This window comes from Sycon ciliatum, chromosome 7, assembly GCF_964019385.1.
Source record: "Sycon ciliatum chromosome 7, ocSycCili1.1, whole genome shotgun sequence".
Lineage (NCBI taxonomy): Eukaryota > Metazoa > Porifera > Calcarea > Leucosolenida > Sycettidae > Sycon > Sycon ciliatum.
The window spans coordinates 18,197,766-18,208,330 of record NC_088649.1 but is presented as its reverse complement, the minus strand read 5'-3'; positions in this window follow the sequence as shown (position 1 = coordinate 18,208,330).

Below are 10,565 nucleotides of genomic sequence, written 5' to 3'. Positions count from 1 at the left end.
CAGGCTAGTAAGTTGTACCCTGCAGGCACGGTGACTGGTGTAAGCAGGAGCACGTGACCGCTTGTTCAACCATGTTCGATTGGGAATAAAGGAGGAACGCTGCATCGCAGCCTTTTCGGACCAAAACCAGTCGACTCAGCGTCCAAAAGACTACAACATATGGGCCAATCGCGGTCATCCGTGCTTTTATAAGAACGAAATGGCGCTTTTAGTGACATTTTGCATACAAATCCCCATCTAGTAGGGCGCAGTCACCCAGTTTCGGTGGAAGTGCGCGAGTTCGATTGGGATTCAAGTAGGAAGGGAGCGTCTCAGCTTTCTCGGACCAAGTCCATTCGACTCAGCACCCCGAAGACTACAACTGGTGAAATTTTTATTTTTGCCTTTTAACTTCCCCTTTTTTTAAAGTAACGTTACAAAAAAGTTTTTAGTTGACATGTCGCATGATGTCGGGGACCATGGTTGGGGCCCCGGAGAGGGGGGGGGGGAGGAGGGGCATGTCCATCTACCGATGGAGATGAAGCTAGGGCGTCGCGTTGCAAGCATGCAAAGTCTAAGAACTAACACACTGTGGGGTTGTGGAGAGTGGCATAGAGATCATCGTAGATGTCGGACGAGAGGTTCTGTTTCGATGGATCGAAATAATCAGCTCCTGCACAAGTGGGTCCACCGTTTCGATAATGAACAACAGCGGCCAAAGGTCTGCTCGCTCCCTCCATTCACGTTACCCTCGCGACGAAGAAATATTTCAGGCTGTGGGTGACGTGATTAAGCCTAGTAGTAATGGTAGTAGTAATAGTCTACTCGTGGTACTGGCTGTGCCTTACTTTTAGCGCCATGCAGGGCGAAAGTGACGATGAGTCAGTTCGTGGCCGGCCCCGTCTGATGCCTGTGATGGCACCATGACCATTGGCATTGGTACCACTGCACTGGTCGGTTCCTACCCTGGTCAGGTTTGAAAGATTTCGCAGTGTTCTTTTCTGGGCCTTGAATTTTGTTAGCTAGCGCAAGTGGACGAGTTTGAGAGTGTACAGGCCTGCATGGTTCAGGAAAGGAGCGGTCCACTTCAGTTCTTGGAATGTCTGTTCCCTGGTGAACCAATCGCCTTGGGTCGTCCGTTGAGACTGCGGAACATTCAGTTGTCGGAAGAGCTCGGAAATTTGATATTGTTTATGTTCTCCGCTGGAAGCGCTCAATATCGAAACGACTGGGCTTCGCCTCCGTGAGACAAGTCACAAGGCGGTTTGGCCGAGACTCGTCATGACTCCCTTTATCGTGGAGCTATTATTCTTTCACCTCTGTGCGTCCTCTTCCTTCGGAGAGCGAGCAAGGGAAGTACTGTACAGTACAGTCATGTAAGTAAGTAATTATTTATTAGTTAGTTAGTTCAAGGGTGTCCAACGTCAACGATGCCATTTTGTGGCCGTATCCAAGGTGACTGTTCCCATAGATGTAGTGAATGCACTCACGTAGCCTCGTACTACGTCGTAGACGTATTTTATTATTTTGTTAGGGAAATCCCTACAGACGTTGCCGTCTTTTTACAGGGAGCCTTTGCAGAGCGAAATGAAAGCGGATGGTTGATCAGCTTGGCGACACAACATAGGCAGAGAATTCCACCGATCAGCGCCAAGGAAAGAAACAGAGAACATGCCATATCTAGTTTTAGCAGCAGGCAAACTGAGATACTAGTAGACGAGAAGGACTGTCCTCTAGTGCGCCTATCTGTACAAGTAGCAGCTGATTGTAGAGTGAACATAGAGGAAAGCAGGGGACTTGTCAGCTTGTTGATACATCGGAACACAAAGACAAAAAGTCGCAAGTTGAGGCGAGACTCCAGCGAGTATAATTTACCATGCTGCAAAAGGAAAGCAGCCAGGTTGGGGTGCGCCTAGAAAGGCCGAAGACCTTCTTCATACCAGTGTGACTTAGTGGAACAAGGCGAGAATACAGATTTGAAGTTTAAAAACAGTGCACATATGAATTACTGGCATACTCAATGGTGGATTGTATTAGTAGGGATATCACCGTATTTTTTTCTTTCGTAGTAAACCAAGGAAACTGTTTGTTTTCGGGAAGAACTACAGTAGAGGAGATAGCACAGAAAATTTGGATGAAAAATATTGAAGGATACCAGAGATGTGAGGCGTCAAAGTCATACGCCAACCTTCATCATGATTAGAAGCGGTGAGGCCTCCTGCAGTTTCATACAGAATTACAGATGGAGCGGACTCGCTCCCTTCTATTTACACTGCAACGTTCGAACACATTTTCGTAGTTAAAACAACGTTTCGGCATATAGCCCTCATCAGGTTTGCAATGATGTGCACTCTGAAAACTGCGAGAAGCTGTTGAAATCCGCAACTTGCGGCCGCAAGTAAACACTAATGCTGGCTGGGCACTACTGTGAATATATCGTATCTGGATATTAATATATCACCAATCCCTTTCGCCACCTTTGTAGCTGACACATTTAGCGCAAACACAGCACGGCACAGTATATTTGCTGCTCCTTTGTAGAGTGCACATCATTGCAAACCTGATGAGGGCTATATGCCGAAACGTTGTTTTAACTACGAAAATGTGTTCGAACGTTGCAGTGTAAATAGAAGGGAGCGAGTCCGCTCCATCGGAATGCCATACTGCAAAAAAACAAAATGCAGCGAAGGTGTCACGAGACTATACCTCCTGCGGAAGCCGAGACCAATGAGAATAGGACACGGCTGTCAAGAAGCGGCAACTTCAGGGCTCACGGTTGGGATGCCAAAACTCGATTACGTGGGAGGACATCTTGAAATCTGATCACCATAGAAATGAGCTCGCGTGACTCGGGCTGTGCACGCCTACGCGGCGCGGAGCACAGCAAGGAGAGAGTTGCAGTGACCTGGTGACTGACAAGAAGCAGTAGAACTGAGGAAGACGGAGACCGGCTGGGGACTTGCGTTTCACTTTGGTTGCCTTTCACCATGTTCACTGTCGTTGTTATTGCTTCTTTCCGAGCGAGTTTGTTGCGAGCAGTGCTGGCCTCGTAAGCCGAAGGCTTCAGACAGTTCGTTCGCACGCTGAGTCCTGCGATGAGAAGTCGCGAGTTCTGCCGCCGAGTTTTTTTAGTGAGAAAGGGATCGACATCTATGTCGTCCGCTGATGCACTGGCGCAGGTGAGGAGAGGTAGAGGAGAGCTCCTTGATGGAATGAAGCAAAGACTCACACCGTGTTCTAGTTCGTTATCTCTGTTCTCAGAGCGTTTTGTAAATGCACTTACACGAGTGAAAGAGCCGTGCCACGCTGCTTTGAGAAGTGACGATGGAGAGTTGTGAATTATTTGATTTGCCACTCTGTTTCGTTGCAAGAGGACGAATCAAAATGGCTTCGCCGTTGTACTGGTCATGTATTTTCGGTTCGCCATAGCTGCTGAAGCACACAGCAGTAGAGCGCCGATGAGCGAGACAGCAAACAGTGAATAATATTTCAAGAGTTAGTCAGTCACGGAGGTAACATTGCAAAAAACGCCTTGCTGCTGCCTCGCTGGTGTAGTTTCCGCATCGTACAACGCATATGCACAGGCTTCCTTCCTTGTCGTCGCGCACGGGAGTTCGCGTGCGCCGCTGCCGACTTAGCTCACTTCAAAACAGTATAAGGTAGCACAATATTGGCCGATTTTGACAATCGATGGCTCAAAATCCTCAGTAGATACTAAGCTACAGTTTAACCGAAGCGATTTTTTTCTAGATGAAGGGATCGCTGTAGAGCATTCACGGACTTTGTGACCATTATCAGTTCTTTAGTTTCCCAGGGCCAAAATCAAAAATTCCTTCGGTTGAACCCCTAGTTCACATCTTGACTGGTTCCACCCAAATTTTCAGTGTCGTACTGTCTACCTGTGCTACCTTATTTAGAAAAGCGATCCTGTCAGCTTTTCTATTATTGTGTTCACATGGCAAGAAAAACGACACCGCTATGCTACGTAAGTTTCTACGTAAGGTGCTCGGTATTTCAGTTAGGCTACGTAAGTCTCTACGTAAGGTGCTCGGTATTAGATCTACCAACGGGTGGTAGCCGCGTGCGGTGCACGTGCACGGCAGACATTGTGTTGCAGTGCAGTCCGTGTTCGAACGTTCGGATGTGCATGCGCGAGGAACTTCCTTCTTTGGAACTGCTTCTTGTATGAGCTGTTTCGGATATTTCGTCTCCTGGCCTGGCTTATTTCGTTTCGGCGCTGCTGAGACCTCCTTTCGCGGAATATTACTCAATGACAGGTGAGTTGACCAGTTCCCTTTGATTCATTTGCTTGTGTTGACTCTTTCATTTACGAAAAGTGTGCTGATTTTGGGCGGAATGCAATAAAATTAATAATAGAAAGGTGACAGGATCTCTTTGTTTCCTTCGATTCATTTGCTTATGCTCACCCTTTCATTTACGGAAACGTGTGCTGATTTTATTCGGATTTAGATCCATTTTTATCTCTTTGCCCTTGTCTACAGTGTGCGAAGAACGCGAGTTCACCTTCTTGACGGTAAGGCTTATGTTAGATGTGTTGTCGAAATACTCATATTCATTGTACATTGGTACGTTACAAGTAAGGCATTGGTCAGTGGCATACTATCGGTGGCAGTTCCCAATCTGGAGGGAAAGCTTCAAGGACCCATTGACCGAGTTTGCAAAATATATTCGCATATCAGGGAAAATCTCCATTGTGGAGAGGATCAGTAACTTGTTTGCTTCATACGAAACAAGCCAACGGGTGCAGTCTCGTCTCGTGAAGATCTTGTACTTGTATGATTGGATTTGTTTACTCGAGTCTGGGCTGTTTGATTCAATTATTTGTGAGTACCGCCGAGATTGCACTGCCCCAAATAAAGTTTCGTGCCGCCAAAGCAAGAATTACGATCTGCAATCTGTTTGTAGTACATGTACCTGCAAGAATGTGCTGTACATGTATCGTACTTTCTCTGTTGCTGTTTCAGTTGCCGTCATGTTTCTAAAGAAAGGTTCAGTAGAGAGGTTCTGCAAAACGAAAATTCGAACGAAGTTTCGCGACAGTCCTTGCGAAAGTGTGTACGAATTTTTGCACGAATTGCGCGTTCTGCACATTTTCTTAGTTTGCACGGGCCAAGTGCACGTACGCCATGACCCGATCTCACGAATTTTCCTACGACATGTCGACAGTTCATTTCGCGTTCCCTACAAGTTTCGCGTCCAAAGTTGCGAAAGTTCGATCGAAGTTTCGCACTTCATAACGTAGAACGAAAGTTTGTACGCATTTTCGTTTTGCAGAACCTCTCTATTGTAGTGACTCATTTGTTTCATATGAGACGAGTCAATGAGTCCATGAGTTGGTGTGGCTTAGAATCATCTTTCGCTGTAGAAGAAATCTATTCGTATGTCTATTGGAGAAATAATTGTATTCACTGGTTATAGAATAAATACCATCGGTCCCTTGGTGTTCGTCCTAAAGAGGTTCGACTGGATATCATTGATACTCACCAAAAGATGTGTAAGATTTTATTATTATGGAGTGCCTTGTTTATCTCTCAGTACCTCCAACCATAGCCTTGCCCCTTTAATCCTCAGGATCAGTGTCGTTGTCGGAAGGAGGTGTCGGACTCAGCAATGTATTTGTTTACATTTTAATACATGTTTATTGTTCCTCTTTTGCTGTGTTGTTTTAGAAAATCGTGGACTAACAGTTTGAAGTCATTGAACTACTTCCAAAAGTTGTATCGACATCAACAGGATTACGATTTCAGTGCAATATGATGCAGGATGACCTTATCACGAAATCCCATGATTATAAACCATTATAAACACAGAATCAACAAAAACATCTGCGACACGCACTTGGTTACATTTCTCAAATAAATCTGATCGAGGGTTGGGAGATCTGAAATATCTGAAAGGCAAGACAATTTCATGAAATTCTGCTACAGCAACATGCACAGAATGACCTCCGTATAAAAAAAAGTATCACCACGGTCCACCACTACGTACTCACATGTGTCCCCGCAGAAGAACATACATTTTGCCATTTTCTGCAAGAAAAGGCTTGCACATCAATGCGTATAATGCGGTATTGATCTCTTGATATGATGTGAAGGCCATCATTTAGTTTAAATTTACATATTGATATACTAGTAGGGCATTCCATTGATTGGTGACAGAAAAAAACAAAATAAATTATAGCAATAAAAACTGCTTTATGGCAGTTTTCTAAAAAAAGTTATTGTGTTCTAGTCCATGGACCCCGTCTAAAAAGTAAGAAATTAACGAAATGTGATAGCCGAAAATTAAAATTTCACACAAAACCTCACAATAATCACACACAGAATGAAAAGCTACATGTACTCGTAGAAGACCTTTTCCCCTCGTGATCCTCTTTCCTATGCATGCATGACATGCATGTTGCCAATTGTTGGTGCAGTACAAGTTTAGTGTTGAAAGCAGCATATCAAGTGTTGTGATTATTGTGAGGTTTTGTGTGAAATTTGAATTTTCGGCTATCACATTTCGTTAATTTCTTACTTTTTAGACGGGGTCCATGGACTAGAACACAATAACTTTTTTTAGAAAACTGCCATAAAGCAGTTTTTATTGCTATATTCTATTTTGAAGAGGCATGTGTCGCACTGAAAATGCGCTGCGAGATGGCTAGAGTTTGTGTACAAGGGGTGGTCGAGCTGTGGTCGCGTGACAGTCGACCTGTCGTCGCGTGAGCTGGCCAGAAACAAAATGGCGCCCACGTATTTGTACACAACCGTGAGCCCTGAACTTAGAAAGATGGCGTCGGTTCGAGATGGCATGGTAACCGCGCACGTGCCGTGGTCCGTGACTTGCTCACGTATGCACGCAAATGCAAGTCACAAACTCACAAAGATCGTCTTTGCATTTTGGAGAAAATATCTTCGACTCTCTTTGGAGGTTGGCGAGGTTTGCCTAAGCTTTACCTGATTGCGATGCCGGTATGTCCTCTCAATAATTAGAACATAGAGAGCTGATGATCGCTTCATTGCTGAGCAGAAGTAACAATCAACTCTCCTCATGTCCTCAGTGCCAAAGGCAGACGACTGCAATTCCTCAACGCTCATTTCACGATGATGGAAACAATAATCGTGTACTAGTACACACTAGGACCATTTGGTCATTCCTATTCTAGCCGCTAGTCCGTCCAGCAAGCAGATATTGACTATTACGATAAGGACAACTGCGTGAACGAGGGCTCGCCCAGCAAATACAATTCAAGTCGTGACTCCAGTCAAGAATTAGGGTCTTTACTCGAGAACTTCACAAATACAGGCCAAGGCACCCCACAAAACTGATAGATGGCACGAACGAAAGACAAATAGGCTAGACAAAGTGTCTCAAGTGATTGAAAACAGCAGATCTACCAAATAAGACAGCTACATGTGCCTAAACAACGATTCCCATACAGTAGAGAGTAGTATCAGGCAGAATGAAAGCCTTGGAAGTGCAAAAATACAGCGACGACCGCCACAAAAATTGGACGACCGCCACAAAAAAATTCCCATTGCTCTACCTCCTTGAAGGGTGAAAGTTACCAGTTATCCTATAGCAATGTCAGTTTATGCCTGTTGGAACCCCCCATAGCCCGCACGAAATACCTTTCAAATAATTCCAGGATGCAATTGCAGCTCCAGACAGGAGGAAGAAGAACACCGTGAAAAATAACGGCAACGATGCCCAAACTCTCGGGAAACGGCTGAAGTCTTCCTGAAGATGTTAACATTGAATAGCCATCGATTACCAGCGTGGTTTGGTGACTTTAGAACTGTTTTGAGACTTAGAACGAAGCGACATCTCAAATTTGATGGAATTGTTACCTGTCAAATGCGTGGGCGAGCAGGCCAGCTGACTGGTTATGCATGAGCATGCATTGATTTTTCATGGTTCACGTGCAGAAAACTAAGTTGCCGCAATCCAAGTGCAGCTAACAGCCGTGAGGACTTGAACAGAGGGGATTTTAAAAGGATCGATGATCTGGCAAGTGGGAAATGGAGAGAACATCTAGTACGCGAGCTATTATTGAACCAGCTCTTCATGGTTTTACTGCATTATGGCGCGCTTTGTCTGCGTAGACGCCGAGACCTTTGAGGTCGGCAGAGCAGCCTGGCCCCGCCACCACTTCTCGCACATATTCGGGAATATAGTGGACTTTCGTATAAAAAAATAAAAAATAAAAATAAAGCTTAAATGCGCAAGTGCATGAGGAGGAGCAAGTTGAAGCTTAAAGGGGAAGTTAAGGCAAAAATAAAAATTTCACCAGTTGTAGTCTTCGGGGTGCTGAGGCGAATGGTCTTTGTCCGAGAAAGCTGAGACGCTCCCTTCCTACTTGAATCCCAATCGAACTCGCACACTTCCACCGAAACTGGGTGACTGCGCCCTACTAGATGTGGATTTGTATGCAAAATGTCACTAAAAGCGCCGTATCGTTCTTATAAAAGCACGGATGACCGCGATTGGCCCATATGTTGTAGTCTTTTGGACGCTGAGTCGACTGGTTTTGGTCCGAAAAGGCTGCGATGCAGCGTTCCTCCTTTATTCCCAATCGAACATGGTTGAACAAGTGGTCACGTGCTCCTGCGTACACCAGTCAGCTGGTCACCGTGCCTGCAGGGTACAACTTACTAGCCTGTTTGACCATTTTTGGGTGCAGTCCTGTCACTCGAGTTCAACTCGAGTTGAACCTTGGTGTGAAAGTTGTCGCATGCGGGCGTGGTGACCAGGTGATTTGGGCACCCAGGAGCACGTGACCACTTGTTCAACCATGTTCGATTGGGAATAAAGGAGGAACGCTGCATCGCAGCCTTTTCAGACCAGAACCAGTCGACTCAGCGTCCAAAAGACTACAACATATGGGCCAATCGCGGTCATCCGTGCTTTTATAAGAACGAAATGGCGCTTTTAGTGACATTTTGCATACAAATCCCCATCTAGTAGGGCGCAGTCACCCAGTTTCGGTGGAAGTGCGCGAGTTCGATTGGGATTCAAGTAGGAAGGGAGCGTCTCAGCTTTCTCGGACCAAGACCATTCGACTCAGCACCCCGAAGACTACAACTGGTGAAATTTTAATTTTTGCCTTAACTTCCCCTTTAGTAATGGTGAATGGATTTGCATGCCGAGTGGGGAAAGCGTTCTGAGAGAGGGGAAGAGGAAGCCAAAATGTATAGCATCTGAGAGGAAGTCAGAGTCTTATGCTGACCTTCATACAAACTGACAGTCAACTTCTTCCTGTTTCTATGGTGGCGGTCTATATGGGGTTTGTATGAGGTGTATATGCCCAGTATAAGCCGCCAGCATGATGGGCAAGTAGTTGACTGGAAGTTTGTATGAAAGGTCAGCATAAAGGTTCAATACAGGTTGGTTAGTCCTAATGTTGACCAAAATATAATATTTCGGCAAGCGATAACCAATGAGAACGAGCGCGGTGCCCATAGCAACCACCATAGCAACAATGCTAAATCCATTGAACACGAGTTCCATTACTATGAAATTGAAGTGGGCACTGATTGCTATGGTTGTATTATACATGTACAAATAATAAATACAGCAGTTTGGTCTTCAGATGCCCAACTTTACTGCGGCAGTCACACAGTTGATCAATCCTGTACATGTACTAGTCCATGTACATTTGAAATTTTGAATGTAAAATGCACAATAGTGAAATACGCGTACAATCCAATCACTGACGCGATCCTTTTCAGAGCACCACTCCATAGCAATTTCTTTCTGGTTTCAAGGCGAAGAGTCGAATACAAAATCATAGCTCACTTTGTCGCAATAGCGAAAGTCTCCGTCAGGTGCGATCTTTCACTAGGGCCAACAAATCATCTGAAACACTCCTAGCGCTTGAACATATTGGGTCCAGAAATTCATTCATTTTGGGCGACCAGGAGGTGAAAGTCTTGAAAGCGCGATGAAGAGCGATCCCCCAGCTCGAGAAGAAAGCACTACTCTACATAATTCGAGGTCGCTGAACACGATGGTGGGTGTTTCCTGGACGTGTACTCCCTCCAAACGGATGAAAAATCCAATTGAAAACTACACTCCTCACAACAAAAAGCTCAAACTACAGTTGCCCAAGCAAGTGCGGCAGCAAAACGAACAGGAAGACCTCAGCTATCAAACGCACCAACTTTCAACTAATTACTTTGAAAAGAAAGCAGGACAAAGCAGTTGGAAAAAAACTGCTAAATCATGTACGTGACCCGCACGTGAAGGCTGCCAAGTTTTCAGCTGATTTGTCACGTGACTGAACTCCCCTAGTAAAAGATGCGTCTTGTGGCATGATCTACTGAGCGGCGGCATCGCCGGAACGCTCCTATTTTCTTATAAACAGACGTGCAAACATGGTCAATCTGGTCTTCAAACGTAAGGTGCTCATCAATAATCAGACCGAGATAGCGAGTAGTTGGGGAAGGTGGAATATCTACATCACCGCATGATCTGGGGCGAGGAAAAGACGCTTCCTCCGGAGCACCATGTTCGTTTTCACGGGATTCAAGATCAGGCCTTTCCAGGTCGTAGGTCTACTCGTAGACTCTACTGTCGTA